Genomic DNA, 16,914 nt, shown 5'->3' with positions numbered 1-16,914 from the left:
CCACTGTCACACATTTAGGCCCCGGCACCCAGACAGAGGAGAGAGGTCCTGTAACAGAGAATCTGGCCTTATGTCAGCACAGAATCTGTCTTCATGTCATAGCAGAGAATCAGGCATCACGTCACCCACCACTGGAACAGGCCACTGTCACACATTTAGGCCCAGGCACCCAGGCAGAGGAGAGAGGTCCCGTAACAGAGAATCTGGCCTTATGTCAGCGCAGAATCAGTCTTCATGTCATAGCAGAGAATCAGGCTTCACGTCACCCACCACTGGAACAGGCCACTGTCACACATTTAGGCCCAGGCACCCAGGCAGAGGAGAGAGGTCCCGTAACAGAGAATCTGGCCTTATGTCAGCGCAGAATCAGTCTTCATGTCATAGCAGAGAATCAGGCTTCACGTCACCCACCACTGGAACAGGCCACTGTCACACATTTAGGCCTCGGCACCCAGACAGAGGAGAGAGGTCCTGTAACAGAGAATCTGGCCTTATGTCAGCACAGAATCTGTCATCATGTCATAGCAGAGAATCAGGCATCACGTCACCCACCACTGGAACAGGCCACTGTCACACATTTAGGCCCAGGCACCCAGGCAGAGGAGAGAGGTCCCGTAACAGAGAATCTGGCCTTATGTCAGCACAGAATCTGTCTTCATGTCATAGCAGAGAATCAGGCATCACGTCACCCACCACTGGAACAGGCCACTGTCACACATTTAGGCCCAGGCACCCAGGCAGAGGAGAGAGGTCCCGTAACAGAGAATCTGGCCTTATGTCAGCGCAGAATCAGTCTTCATGTCATAGCAGAGAATCAGGCTTCACGTCACCCACCACTGGAACAGGCCACTGTCACACATTTAGGCCCAGGCACCCAGACAGAGGAGAGAGGTCCTGTAACAGAGAATCTGGCCTTATGTCAGCACAGAATCTGTCTTCATGTCATAGCAGAGAATCAGGCATCACGTCACCCACCACTGGAACAGGCCACTGTCACACATTTAGGCCCCGGCACCCAGACAGAGGAGAGTGGTCCCGTAACAGAGAATCTGGCCTTATGTCAGCGCAGAATCAGTCTTCATGTCATAGCAGAGAATCAGGCTTCACGTCACCCACCACTGGAACAGGCCACTGTCACACATTTAGGCCTCGGCACCCAGACAGAGGAGAGAGGTCCTGTAACAGAGAATCTGGCCTTATGTCAGCACAGAATCTGTCTTCATGTCATAGCAGAGAATCAGGCATCACGTCACCCACCACTGGAACAGGCCACTGTCACACATTTAGGCCCAGGCACCCAGGCAGAGGAGAGAGGTCCCGTAACAGAGAATCTGGCCTTATGTCAGCGCAGAATCAGTCTTCATGTCATAGCAGAGAATCAGGCTTCACGTCACCCACCACTGGAACAGGCCACTGTCACACATTTAGGCCCCGGCACCCAGGCAGAGGAGAGAGGTCCGGTAACAGAGAATCTGGCCTTATGTCAGAGCAGAATCAGTCTTCATGTCATAGCAGAGAATCAGGCTTCACGTCACCCACCACTGGAACAGGCCACTGTCACACATTTAGGCCCCGGCACCCAGACAGAGGAGAGAGGTCCCGTAACAGAGAATCTGGCCTTATGTCAGCACAGAATCTGTCTTCATGTCATAGCAGAGAATCAGGCATCACGTCACCCACCACTGGAACAGGCCACTGTCACACATTTAGGCCCAGGCACCCAGGCAGAGGAGAGAGGTCCCGTAACAGAGAATCTGGCCTTATGTCAGCGCAGAATCAGTCTTCATGTCATAGCAGAGAATCAGGCTTCACGTCACCCACCACTGGAACAGGCCACTGTCACACATTTAGGCCCCGGCACCCAGACAGAGGAGAGAGGTCCCGTAACAGAGAATCTGGCCTTATGTCAGCACAGAATCTGTCTTCATGTCATAGCAGAGAATCAGGCATCACGTCACCCACCACTGGAACAGGCCACTGTCACACATTTAGGCCCCGGCACCCAGACAGAGGAGAGAGGTCCTGTAACAGAGAATCTGGCCTTATGTCAGCACAGAATCTGTCTTCATGTCATAGCAGAGAATCAGGCATCACGTCACCCACCACTGGAACAGGCCACTGTCACACATTTAGGCCCAGGCACCCAGGCAGAGGAGAGAGGTCCCGTAACAGAGAATCTGGCCTTATGTCAGCGCAGAATCAGTCTTCATGTCATAGCAGAGAATCAGGCTTCACGTCACCCACCACTGGAACAGGCCACTGTCACACATTTAGGCCCAGGCACCCAGGCAGAGGAGAGAGGTCCCATAACAGAGAATCTGGCCTTATGTCAGCGCAGAATCAGTCTTCATGTCATAGCAGAGAATCAGGCATCACGTCACCCACCACTGGAACAGGCCACTGTCACACATTTAGGCCCAGGCACCCAGGCAGAGGAGAGAGGTCCCGTAACAGAGAATCTGGCCTTATGTCAGCGCAGAATCAGTCTTCATGTCATAGCAGAGAATCAGGCTTCACGTCACCCACCACTGGAACAGGCCACTGTCACACATTTAGGCCCAGGCACCCAGGCAGAGGAGAGAGGTCCCGTAACAGAGAATCTGGCCTTATGTCAGCGCAGAATCAGTCTTCATGTCATAGCAGAGAATCAGGCTTCACGTCACCCACCACTGGAACAGGCCACTGTCACACATTTAGGCCCAGGCACCCAGGCAGAGGAGAGAGGTCCCGTAACAGAGAATCTGGCCTTATGTCAGCGCAGAATCAGTCTTCATGTCATAGCAGAGAATCAGGCTTCACGTCACCCACCACTGGAACAGGCCACTGTCACATATTTAGGCCCAGGCACCCAGGCAGAGGAGAGAGGTCGCGTAACAGAGAATCTGGCTTCATGTCAGCACAGTATAAGTCTTCATGTCATAGCAGAGAATGAGGCATCATGTCACCCACCACTGGAACAGGCCACTGTCACACATTTAGGCCCCGGCACCCAGACAGAGGAGAGGTTCATTCAACTTTGGGTTGCCCCGCAATATAATGGTAAAATGAAATTAAAAATAGTATTGAATGAGGAAGTGCCCTGGAGTAGAATAATATATTGTTAAGGGGAGGTAGTTAATATCTAATCTGCACAAGGGATGGACAGGTCCTGTGGGATCCATGCCTGGTTCATTTTTATGAACGTCAGCTTGTCCACATTGGCTGTAGACAGGCGGCTGCGTTTGTCTGTAATGACGCCCCCTGCCGTGCTGAATACACGTTCAGACAAAACGCTGGCCGCCGGGCAGGCCAGCACCTCCAAGGCATAAAAGGCCAGCTCTGGCCACGTCGACAATTTGGAGACCCAGAAGTTGAATGGGGCGGAACCATCAGTCAGTACGTGGAGGGGTGTACACAGGTACTGTTCCACCATGTTAGTGAAATGTTGCCTCCTGCTAACACGTTCCGTATCAGGTGGTGGTGCACTTAGCTGTGGCGTGTTGACAAAACTTTTCCACATCTCTGCAATGCTAACCCTGCCCTCAGAGGAGCTGGGCGTGACACAGCTGCGTTGGCGACCTCTTGCTCCTCCTTTGCCTTCGCCTTGGGCTTCCACTGGTTCCCCTGTGACATTTGGGAATGCTCTCAGTAGCGCGTCTACCAACGTGCGCTTGTACTCGCGCATCTTCCTATCACGCTCCAGTGTAGGAAGTAAGGTGGGCACATTGTCTTTGTACCGGGGATCCAGCAGGGTGGCAACCCAGTAGTCCGCACACGTTAAAATGTGGGCAACTCTGCTGTCGTTGCGCAGGCACTGCAGCATGTAGTCGCTCATGTGTGCCAGGCTGCCCAGAGGTAAGGACAAGCTGTCCTCTGTGGGAGGCGTATCGTCATCGTCCTGTGTTTCCCCCCAGCCACGCACCAGTGATGGGCCCGAGCTGCTTTGGGTGCCACCCCGCTGTGAACATGCTTTATCCTCATCCTCCTCCACCTCCTCCTCATCCTCGTCCTCCTCGTCGTCCAGTAGTGGGCCCTGTCTGGCCACATTTGTACCTGGCCTCTGGTGTTGCAAAAAACCTCCCTCTGAGTCACTTCGAAGAGACTGGCCTGAAAGTGCTAAAAATTACCCCTCTTCCTCCTCTTCCTCCTGGGCCACCTCCTCTTCCATCATCGCCCTAAGTGTTTTCTCAAGGAGACATAGAAGTGGTATTGTAACGCTGATAACGGCGTCATCGCCACTGGCCATGTTGGTGAAGTACTCGAAACAGCGCAACAGGGCACACAGGTCTCGCATGGAGGCCCAGTCATTGGTGGTGAAGTGTGTCTGATCCACAGTGCGACAGACCCGTGCGTGCTGCAGCTGAAACTCCACTATGGCCTGCTGCTGCTCGCACAGTCTGTCCAGCATATGCAAGGTGGAGTTCCACCTGGTGGGTACGTCGCATATGAGGCGATGAGCGGGAAGGCCGAAGTTATGCTGTAGCACAGACAGGCGAGCAGCGGCAGGGTGTGAACGCCGGAAGCGCGAACAGACGGCCCGCACTTTATGCAGCAGCTCTGACATGTCGGCGTAGTTGCGAATGAACTTCTGCACCACCAAATTCAGCACATGCGCCAGGCAAGGGATGTGCGTCAAACCGGCTAGTCCCAGAGCTGCAACGAGATTTCGCCCATTATCGCACACCACCAGGCCGGGCTTGAGGCTCACCGGCAGCAACCACTCGTCGGTCTGTTGTTCTATACCCCGCCACAACTCCTGTGTGGTGTGGGGCCTGTCCCCCAAACATATGAGTTTCAGAATGGCCTGCTGACGTTTACTCCGTGCTGTGCTGAAGTTGGTGGTGAAGGTGTGTGGCTGACTGGATGAGCAGGTGGAAGAAGAGGAGGAGGAAGCTGAGTAGGAGGAGGAGGAGACAGGAGGCAAAGAATGTTGCCCTGCGATCCTTGGCGGCGGAAGGACGTGCGCCAAACAGCTCTCCGCCTGGGGCCCAGCCGCCACTACATTTACCCAGTGTGCAGTTAGGGAGATATAGCGTCCCTGGCCGTGCTTACTGGTCCACGTATCTGTGGTTAGGTGGACCTTGCCACAGATGGCGTTGCGCAGTGCACACTTGATTTTATCAGACACTTGTTTGTGCAGGGAAGGCACGGCTCTCTTGGAGAAATAGTGGCGGCTGGGAACAACATACTGTGGGACAGCAAGTGACATGAGCTGTTTGAAGCTGTGTGTGTCCACCAGCCTAAATGACAGCATTTCATAGGCCAGTAGTTTAGAAATGCTGGCATTCAGGGCCAGGGATCGAGGGTGGCTAGGTGGGAATTTACGCTTTCTCTCAAATGTTTGTGAGATGGAGAGCTGAACGCTGCCGTGTGACATGGTTGAGATGCTTGGTGACGCAGGTGGTGGTGTTGGTGGTACATCCCATGTTTGCTGGGCGGCAGGTGCCAACGTTCCTCCAGAGGCAGAGGAAGAGGCCGAGGCGGCGGCAGCAGCAGAAGAGGCCGAGGCGGCGGCAGCAGCAGAAGAGACCGAGGCGGCAGCAGCAGAAGAGGCAGCAGGGGGAGCCTGAGTGACTTCCTTGTTTTTAAGGTGTTTACTCCACTGCAGTTCATGCTTTGCATGCAGGTGCCTGGTCATGCAGGTTGTGCTAAGGTTCAGAACGTTAATGCCTCGCTTCAGGCTCTGATGGCACAGCGTGCAAACCACTCGGGTCTTGTCGTCAGCACATTGTTTGAAGAAGTGCCATGCCAGGGAACTCCTTGAAGCTGCCTTTGGGGTGCTCGGTCCCAGATGGAGGCGGTCAGTAGCAGGCGGAGTCTCTTGGCGGCGGGTGTTCTGATTTTGCCCACTGCTCCCTCTTTTGCTACGCTGTTGGCTCGGTCTCACCACTGCCTCTTCCTCCGAACTCTGAAAGTCAGTGGCACGACCTTCATTCCATGTGGGGTCTAGGACCTCATCGTCCCCTGCATCGTCTTCCACCCAGTCTTGACCCCTGACCTCCTGTTCAGTCTGCACACTGCAGAAAGACGCAGCAGTTGGCACCTGTGTTTCGTCATCATCAGAGACGTGCTGAGGTGGTATTCCCATGTCCTCATCATCAGGAAACATAAGTGGTTGTGCGTTAGTGCATTCTATCTCTTCCACCCCTGGGGAAGGGCTAGGTGGATGCCCTTGGGAAACCCTGGCAGCAGAGTCTTCAAACAGCTTAAGAGACTGCTGCATAACTTGAGGCTCAGACAGTTTCCCTGATATGCATGGGGGTGATGTGACAGACTGATGGGCTTGGTTTTCATGCGCCATCTGTGCGCTTTCTGCAGAAGACTGGGTGGGAGATAATGTGAACGTGCTGGATGCACTGTCGGCCACCCAATTGACTAATGCCTGTACCTGCTCAGGCCTTACCATCCTTAGAACAGCATTGGGCCCCACCAAATATCCCTGTAAATTCTGGTGGCTACTGGGACCTGAGGTAGTTGGTACACTAGGACGTGTGGCTGTGGCAGAACGGCCATGTCCTCTCCCAGCACCAGAGGGTCCACTAACACCACCACGACCATGTCCACGTCCGCGTCCCTTATTAGATGTTTTCCTCATTGTTCCCGTTCACCACAATTTTGAGAATGGCAAATTTGGGAATAGTTTTTCAACCCAGAACAAAAAGTGTGCTTTTACGGTCACTACAAATAACTTGACCAGCTAAAACAGTACAGATTTGGTTGAATAGAAATGTCAGGTCTATTTTTTAGGCGCTGGGTGACAGGCTCAACTTGCCCCTGATGTAGTATATGGCCAAAAAATAACCACACTGTTGATGGTTAAATGCACTTGGGTGACACAGGCTCAGCCTGCACCAGATGTAGTATATGGCCAAAAAATAACCAGACTGTTGATGGTTAAATGCACTTCGGTGACACAGGCTCAGCCTGCAGCTGATGTAGGATATAGCACAAAATAATCACACTATTGATGGTTAAATACACTTGGTGATAGCTTGTGCTGGCGCACCACAAGTCACAAAATGGCCGCCGATCCCCCCAGAAAAAAAGTGATCTAAAAACTCTCTGGGCAGCCTCAAAAAAGTGACCAAGTCAATATTAGCACTTCAATGATCCACAGCTGCAGATCGATCACAGAATGAAGTCTTTTGGAGGAGTTAATCACTGCCTAATCTTGCCCTAATGTCGCAGCTGCAACCTCTCCCTATGCTTCAATCAGCAGAGTGACGTGCAGCGCAAAGTGACCCAAGCTTATATAGAGGCTGGGTCACATGCTGCACTGGCCAATCACAGCCATGCCAATAGTAGGCAAGGCTGTGATGGCCTCTTGGGGCAAGTAGTATGACGCTTGTTGATTGGCTGCTTTGCAGCCTTTCAAAAAGCGCCAAGAAAGCGCCGAACACCGAACCCGAACACGGACTTTTACGAAAATGTTCGGGTTCGGGTCCGTGTCACGGACACCCCAAAATTCGGTACGAACCCGAACTATACAGTTCGGGTTCGCTCATCCCTAGTCATGAATGTAGGACAGTATGTTACAGACAGAGCGAAAATTCCATAATGCTCCTGCAAGAGGGACCAAGGGAGCAGGGGACAGAGGAATGTTTTTTAGATTTAAGGGGTTGCAGAAATTTGCAGAAGGAGATTTGTAGTGGGAGGTAGAGGTGACAGTTGGGATTTGCTGAGGGGGGCCTGAATTTTGAGAGATATCACCAGCAATAAGGAGAAGCAGAGAAATTGTTAGTAGGTGAGAATAAGAGAGGTCATAAGGTGGCTGTGTGTTTGGGAAGGAAGTGTTTTACGTTGCCAAACAGGTTTGTGCAAGCACTCAGATGAATAGGTAAATTAGATCGAGGGAGAGATAAAAAGGTCCTTGCTGGGTGAATGGATGTGGCGGTATTTCAGGAGGTTTTGGAAAAGTGGGAATAAGACGAATGTTTGCATTAACTATTTAGGTAATTACCTTTGGTCCCCTTCTGGTTCAATTCTGGTATAATTCAGTATGTGCACTTAAAGAGTTGCACTTGAAAGATGTTGCATTGAAAAGACCTGTGCCCTGTTTATGTATATTGCCTCTTATATGTGCCCCTTTATGTATAGTACCTCTTATATGTGTCTCCCTTATGCTTAGCGCCTCTTACATGTGTATACTGTCAGGTCGAGGTATAAAAGATGCAGTGGATATAGATATATGTGAACAGTCATATATTATGGTCCCTGTGTGAGGTACGTGAGGTATTGGGGGTTGTAGTTAAGGTTAGGATTAGAATTAGGGTTAGCATATTAGGGCCAGTATTAGGGTTAGGGGTCTATATTAGGGTCAGTTTTAGGGTCCTGTTGAGGTTAGGGCACATGGAGAGAAAAGGGGAGGGTGCTCTATTTTTTCACCTGTCCCAGTGCGGTCCCATGATGCAGCGATGTAGACCTGGCCTCCTCAGACAGGTCTGCTCCTGTGGAACGTCGCAGATGGCGCGATTACGTCATCCTGCCACTACGTCACATTGATATGCCGGGAATGGCGGGCAAGGAACCAGTGGTTACCTTGTCCCACCGGCGCTGCCACATACTCAATTGTATCTGCATCTGCATAGAGTCTACACGGTGACTGATCCCATAGGTTTTTAATGGGATTCATTTCTGAGAAAGTGAAGGCCTCCATTTTGACACAATGAGTGGATTTTTGATATTATTCAAGTAGTGTGGGCTTGTCACTGTACCATTCACAAAGTGTAAGGCGGTTATGTATTGACTAGACACATCTGCCCAAACTGTAACACCACCACCACCACCACCAAAGTCTCGTCTGGTGACAACAGTGGCTGATGCATAGTGCTCTCCTTGACATCTCCAACATTGTTGGCGGCCATCATTACTGCTCAGCATGAATAGACTTTCATCAGTGAACAGCACTGAGGCCCACTGGTCCCTCGTCCAGCATAGATGCTCCCTGGCCCATGTAAGACGATGACACATGTGCCTGGTAGTATGGTCAGGTACCCTTACAGGTCGTTTAGCACGCAGACCACACTGATGTAAATGGTTTTGAATGGTCTGATGTGACACTTGGGTGCCTCTCACCTCCTTTAAATGTGCCTGGAGTTGTGTGGAATTCATCATCCGGTTCCGCAGGGTATTGTTCACAATCAGCGTGGGATGTGGCCAAAGGATGTCCACTTCTATGCCTTTCTGTGACTCTTACAGTCTCCGTTGTAACCTGCTGATGACACTCTGTGAAACTCTAAGTTCAATGGCCATTTCTGTCTAAGAACATCCTGCTTGAAGCCTTGCAATGGCAAGGTACTGTTTATCCATTGTTAGGTGTTGTCTTGGTTTCATGATGTCAAAATGTGAACAGCATGATGAGGAGGAGTGTTTAAATACCAATTCTAATTAAACCAAGAAATGTATTGGGCAATTCATGGATCAAACATCTGTTGTGAATTTTGCTGTCAAGCTCCTTTTTGAAAACAGCAAGTTGTGCAAAAAGTACTGAAACGCTGAACATGTTCATTCAAAACATTAGAGAAGGTCACATTAAGTTCACCTGTAAAGGTTAGAGTTCAATTTAGAAAATAGTAGTGGGTTGTAGTGGCTCACTCCTTAGTAGTTACAGGGTGGTGCTGCAAGCTCATATAGTGGGAATCACCCCACCCTCTGTTAAAAAGTAAATGTAACAATAGAAAAATGGGCGAGCACTCATACACTTGGCAACCAAATTGACATATGCAGAAAATATTTATTATTAAATCCCCATAAAATTCAAGTAATAAAAATAATAAAAACAGTGTATTATAGCAATGACATACAAAAACTACAATCACATAAACTATAGTAGATATAATAGTATAGTCGATATTGTATTGAATGCTAAAATATATGATAATAAAATATTCAATACTAGTCTATAGTCAATAAATTCACTGATATAAATCACACACCAAAAACTTCAAGTATTGTCCAGGTCTCATATACAGGTCCTTCTCAAAAAATTAGCATATTGTGATAAAGTTCATTATTTTCTGTAATGTACTGATAAACATTAGACTTTCATATATTTTAGATTCATTACACACAACTGAAGTAGTTCAAGCCTTTTCTTGTTTTAATATTGATGATTTTGGCATACAGCTCATGAAAACCCAAAATTCCTATCTCAAAAAATTAGCATATTTCATCCGACCAATAAAAGAAAAGTGTTTAATACATAAAAAGTCAACCTTCAAATAATTAAGTTCAGTTATGCACTCAATACTTGGTCGGGAATCCTTTTGCAGAAATGACTGCTTCAATGCGGCGTGGCATGGAGGCAATCAGCCTGTGGCACTGCTGAGGTGTTATGGAGGCCCAGGATGCTTCGATAGCGGCCTTAAGCTCATCCAGAGTGTTGGGTCTTGCGTCTCTCAACTTTCTCTTCCCAATATCCCACAGATTTTCTATGGGGTTCAGGTCAGAAGAGTTGGCAGGCCAATTGAGCACAGTAATACCATGGTCAGTAAACCATTTACCAGTGGTTTTGGCACTGGTAATGAAATCTTCATCTCCATAAAGCTTTTCAGCAGATGGAAGCATGAAGTGCTCCAAAATCTCCTGATAGCTAGCTGCATTGACCCTGCCCTTGATAAAACACAGTGGACCAACACCAGCAGCTGACATGGCAGCCCAGACCATCACTGACTGTGGGTACTTGACACTGGACTTCAGGCATTTTGGCATTTCCCTCTCCCCAGTCTTCCTCCAGACTCTGGCACCTTGATTTACGAATGACATGCAAAATTTGCTTTCATCCGAAAAAAGTACTTTGGACCACTGAGCAACAGTCCAGTGCTGCTTCTCTGTAGCCCAGGTCAGGCGCTTCTGCCGCTGTTTCTGGTTCAAAAGTGGCTTGACCTGGGGAATGCGGCACCTGTAGCCCATTTCCTGCACACGCCTGTACACGGTGGCTCTGGATGTTTCTACTCCAGACTCAGTCCACTGCTTCCACAGGTCCCCCAAGGTCTGGAATCGGTCCTTCTCCACAATCCTCCTCAGGGTCCGGTCACCTCTTCTCGTTGTGCAGCGTTTTCTGCCACACTTTTTCCTTCCCACAGACTTCCCACTGAGGTGCCTTGATACAGCACTCTGGGAACAGCCTATTCGTTCAGAAATTTCTTTCTGTGTCTTACCCTCTTGCTTGAGGGTGTCAATGATGGCCTTCTGGACAGCAGTCAGGTCGGCAGTCTTACCCATGATTGCGGTTTTGAGTAATGAACCAGGCTGGGAGTTTTTAAAAGCCTCAGGAATCTTTTGCAGGTGTTTAGAGTTAATTAGTTGATTCAGATGATTAGGTTAATAGCTCGTTTAGAGAACCTTTTTATGATATGCTAATTTTTTGAGATAGGAATTTTGGGTTTTTATGAGCTGTATGCCAAAATCATCAATATTAAAACAAGAAAAGGCTTGAACTACTTCAGTTGTGTGTAATGAATCTAAAATATATGAAAGTTTAATGTTTATCAGTACATTACAGAAAATAATGAACTTTATCACAATATGCTAATTTTTTGAGAAGGACCTGTATGCTGTTATTGTGAAGGGGGAGGTATTTCCTCTGTGAATCTATCTCAGATTGGGAAAATGAGTGTCACTTTAAATATTGTAGGTGTATTTCCCCTGGGAACGTAATGTATTCATAAAATGTCCACAGGAATCCTGATAATGTTGGAATAAAAAGTCTCTTATGGTATTTCCTTTTAAAGTCGAGGTAAACTTTAAATCGGTATTTGGCTTACCGTCTGGTGTCTGCCGTCTCCCTGTTGCTTGAGTGGAGCTTTAAATGTCTGCCGGCTTATTTGATCGCTCCTTCCAACAAGCTGGTTCAAATTTCGCGGGAGTTCCAAAGATCGCGGGAGTTGACACTCTGTTCCGCAATTTCCTTCGGTACAGCTTTTCGACGATAAAAGTAGTTGTTCCTTTACTGTAAAAAAATTTTTCTTTCTCTGTATGGCCATACAGTTTTATCGGAGGCTTCTCAATACAGGTACATCACTTGTTTCACCATACGCGTTTCGGGTAGATTCGCTCTCCCTTCCTCAGTGGGCAATTTAGATTCATCTTGAAATTTCACCCACAAGCCAAATACCTCAAACCTTTTGTGAGTAGTATGTTCTCAGCCATTAAATGTGATATCCATCAGACTTAGAGCTCATTCAGATGACCCTATATTTGTGTCCGCATGCATTCCGCAATTATGCAGAACAGATGCGGACCGATTCATTTCAATGGGGCCGCAAAAGATGTGCTGTCTGCATCCATACTTCCATTCCGTGGCCCACAAAAAAGATAGAACATGTCCTATTTTTGTCCTCAATTGCAGACAAGAATAGGCCTATCTATCATAGGGCTGGCAGTTCCACAAAATGCTGAACATGCACAGCCTGTATCCGTACAGTCTGTAGTGACTCTATGTACTCCTCTAAATGCAAATCTAAGATGACATCTTTACAACAAATAAAATAAACTTAAGTCATAAGGGATGCTTTATGAACGTTCTGAAGAGCAGAGAGGGAGCTGGAGACTGAGCTGTCAGAGAGATTGTCTGACAGATATAACACTGAACAGGACTTACTGTAGCAGCCTGAAATGTATGGGGATATATACAGTCTGGAAAGGATAAAGGGAGGGGGTGGGTTATCAGGGTATTAAGACAGATACATTGATGATTTTTCTATGTTTATTGACTGTATTATTCTAAATAAAAAAATAAACTATGAAAGTTTAAACAAATCAGATAGAGCAAACTTTTTTATAAATGTTTGCCCTATATAGATGTTTTGACCCTACAATGCAGCCAATGCGATTGAAAAAAAGAAATAAAAATTTGCAGCATTACTCATGGTTGTGAATGAATGATTGGAATGGCCATATCTGCAGATTTGTACCTATGACACTGGCTGACCTGTTACATGTTTGCTCAGCAGCTGAAGGCATCTGTGTTGGTCCCATGTTCATATGTGTCCGCATTACTGAGAAAAAGTATGTTTTAATATATGCAAATGAGCCTCTAGGAGCAACGGGGGCTTTGCCTTTACTCCCACAGTTTCAGCTCTCTCTGTAACTGGCGCACCCTCTCCACTTTCATTGACAGCACCAGGCAGGCGTGATGATGTTTTCACTGCCAGATGGTATGTAGTGTGGATTTCAGTTATTATTTACAGCACTTTCTAGCGTAAATAATGATAAATGTGTCGAGGCCGATCCACACGTAAAAAAGTCGCAATGACATTTAAAACGCCGTAAAACCGGTTTTACAACTTTTTAATGCCAAATGCATGGCATAGGGGATTGATACATCTCCCCTTTGGTTACCAGTGCACTTGCTGTTAGGGGGCAGGGTCAGTCTACATGATTGCCACATGTAAACGGCCCTATCGGTCAACATGCTGTGTCATCAATCTGCCCATGTATAAGAACCCTTAGCGACACCATTCATGCTTACGCCTGTGGATAGGAATTATACATAGAACATCATTACAAGGGGCAGGATTTTCCTGTGAAACAGAATTCACAGATCATTTTTATAGCTTATGATGCTTCCTCTGAGATGAATTCACATCTGGAAAGGATCTTCAAAATGCAATTACCACACACAAATTTACTTAATAGAAAAATATTTTAAAATCAATCTCTCCCCCTTCCCCATAGTGTCTCCCATAATATGCCAGTAAAAAAAATGCCCCTTCTTCGTGCCCCCAGCAGATGCCCCTATAGTGCCCCAGTGTGCCACTCTCCCCTATAGTGCCTTCCATAATGTGCCAGTAAAAAATTCCCCCTTAGTGCCACCAGATGCCATAGTGCCCCCCATAATGTGCCAATAAAAAAAGGCACCTTTAGAGCCCCCACTTCCACATAGTGACCCCAAATAATGCCCCTATCCCTTATAGTGCCCCCCATAATGTGCCAATAGAAAAAAGCCCCTTTAGAGCCCCCAGATGCCCCCATAGTGCTCCTCTCCCCCATGGTGCCCCGCTCTATAATGTGCCAGTAAGAAATGCCCCTATAGTGTCCCCCCAAAATAGGCAATAAATAAATGCCCCCAGAGTGCCACCCCCCAAAAAAATGGGGCTGTAAGAAATGCCAGATGCCCCCATAGTGCCAGCTCCCCCCCAAAAAACAAAACACTAATACTTACCTTCATCAGCAGTGATGCGATGCAGGCCTCTTCCGGCCTGTGTCCCTGCTGTGTGCTGCCTGGCTCAGGCGGTGCGATGATAATGACATCATTGCGCCGGCCTCTAATAGGCTGCAGGCATTAGTGCCTGCGGACTATCAGAAGAACAGGGAAGGTAAACGCCTCCCCCTCCCCTGCCCCGCCACAGCACAGCCATCGTATCGCTGTCCAGAGGACGGCGATACAAATGAATATGGAGATGAGCGCTTCCACAATGGAAGCGCTCATCTCCTACTGCCCCCCCACCTAGAACCAGGGAGCGCCGCCTGTGGTGATCGGCGGTGCGGCCCTGAGGGATAAAAAAATAATAATGATTCACTGGTTGTTCTAGGGGGGTCCAGACCCTGTCGCTGCGCCACTGGCTGTAAGTACCGTCACGAGCCTTTCATAAATAATAATGACAGGCATACAACATAAAGCGTGGTGTGCCTTTTCTTTCCTGCCAATACATGTAATGGAAACTCTAAGGCCATCTGCACACAAAGATCAGTACAAATTTCCATGTGGATTTGTGTGCGTTTATGTACCATATCCGTGCCACAATTTGAAATTTCAAACAGACGCGTTTGTTGAGGATTTGATGTGAATTTGTCGCAGATCTCATCCTTCTATTAAAAAGGGTGAAATCCACAGCTACAACTGCAAATATAACTGACAGGCTGCTGATTTTTAAATCCACAACGCAGGTCGATTTCTGCAAAGTGTACATGAGATTTGAGTAATCTCATACACTTTGCTGGTACTGTACTACACTATGGTTTTTCCACGTGGGAATCCATGTGGAAAAAACGCACAAATTCCGCAACGTGTGCAAGTGGCCTAAGGCCTCTTTCACACGGGCGAGATTTCCGCGCGGATGCGATGCGTGAGGTGAACGCATTGCACCCGCACTGAATCCGGACCCATTCATTTCTATGGGGCTGTGCACATGAGCAGTGATTTTCACACATCACTTTTGCGTTACGTGCAAATCGCAGCATGTTCTATGTTGTGCGTTTTTCATGCAACACAGGCCCCATAGAAGTAAATGGGGCTGCGTGAAAATCGCAAGTATCCGCAAGCAAGTGCGGATGCAGTGTGATTTTCACGCACGGTTGCTAGGAGACGATCGGGATGGGGACCCGATCTTTATTATTTTCCCTTATAATATGGTTATAAGGGAAAATAATAGCATTCTGAATACAGAATGCATAGTAAAATAGGGCTGGAGGGGTTAAATATAAATAAATAAATAATTTAACTCACCTTAATCCACTTGCTCACGCAGCCCGGCTTCTCTTCTGTCTTCTTCTTTGAGGAATAGGACCTTTGATGACATCACTACGCTCATCACATGGTCCGTCACATGATCCTTCACCATGGTAAAAGTTGCAGAAAGTTCTCTGTGAATACTCTATAGAGACAGACTACTTTCCTGCACCCGTTATAAACCTTTCCAACCAAACTGCTTATTGCATTTTGAGGGTTTGCAAGAAGCAGGGGACAGATGGAAGCGAAAGATAGAATCAGACTACTCAGAGTGTGTTAGTAATATCCACTATGGTGTTAGGTTTGCTTAGAAGGCGCAATAGGATATTTTTAATTTAGCCCATTAGCAATGTTTCTTCATTTTTTATTTTTAATAAATCACAACAATAAAGGCGTAAATAGCGTTGAAGAATTCATTCTGACCAGAATAATAGCTGCAGTGATAGAAAAAGTTTAGCCTTGCAGGACTTTTTTCCATCTAAGGCTACATGCACAAGACCGTTGTGTGTTTTGAGGTCCACAAATTGCGGCTCCGCAAAACACGGATGGCGTCCGTGGGCGTTCAGCAATTTGCGGAACTGCACGGGCAGCCATTGATATAACTGCCTATTCTTGTCCGCAAAACGGACAAGAATAGGACAGGTTATATTTTTTTTTGCGGTGCCACGGAACGGAGCAACGGATTCGGACAGCACACGGAGTGCTGTCTGCATCTTTTGCCGCCCCATTGAAGTGAATGGGTCCCCATCCGAGCCGCCAAAACTGCAGCTCGGATGCGGAACCAAAACAACGGCCGTGTGCATGAGGCCTAAAATAACAGATCTCTCACGGGAATGGCTCAAACGGATGCCAAATGCGCAGAACTCGTGCTCAGGATCAGTTTTTTCTCTATTTTTCTGTTCTTCTGACGGATCAAAAGAACGGAAATGTAATGGTGATGTGAACTCTATTACACGAGCATCTCAGCTTGACCTTTCTGGAACGGAATCATACTGACAGCCTTATGTCAGTATGAATTATTCACAGGAAGGTCACACAGGAGGCGCACAGCATTATCAATCATGATAATGCCGTGCACTTCCTAAGGCCTCATGCACACGGCCGTTGTTTGGGTCCGCATCCGAGCCACCGTTTTGGCAGCTCGGATGAGGACCCATTCACTTCAATGGGGCCGCAAAAGATGCGGCCGCTCCGTTCCGTGGTCTGCAAAAAAAATAGAACATGTCCTATTCTTGTCCGTTTTGCGGACAAGAATAGGCATTTCTACAATGGGCCGCCCGTTCCGTTCCGCAAATTGCGGCAGGCACACGGGCGGCTTCCGTTTTTTGCGGATCCGTGGTTTGCGGACTGCAAAAAACAGAACGGTCGTGTGCATGAGGCCTAAGTCCAGACCACAGGATCCCTCTCTCACACGTAGTGTAATTCCTGGTACACAATTGTATGAAAGACCCCTTAGTCTCTGTGGTTAATAATAGCAACCATGG

Source organism: Bufo bufo, chromosome 2 (genome assembly GCF_905171765.1).
Source record: "Bufo bufo chromosome 2, aBufBuf1.1, whole genome shotgun sequence".
Lineage (NCBI taxonomy): Eukaryota > Metazoa > Chordata > Amphibia > Anura > Bufonidae > Bufo > Bufo bufo.
Note: the sequence above shows the minus strand (reverse complement) of the source record.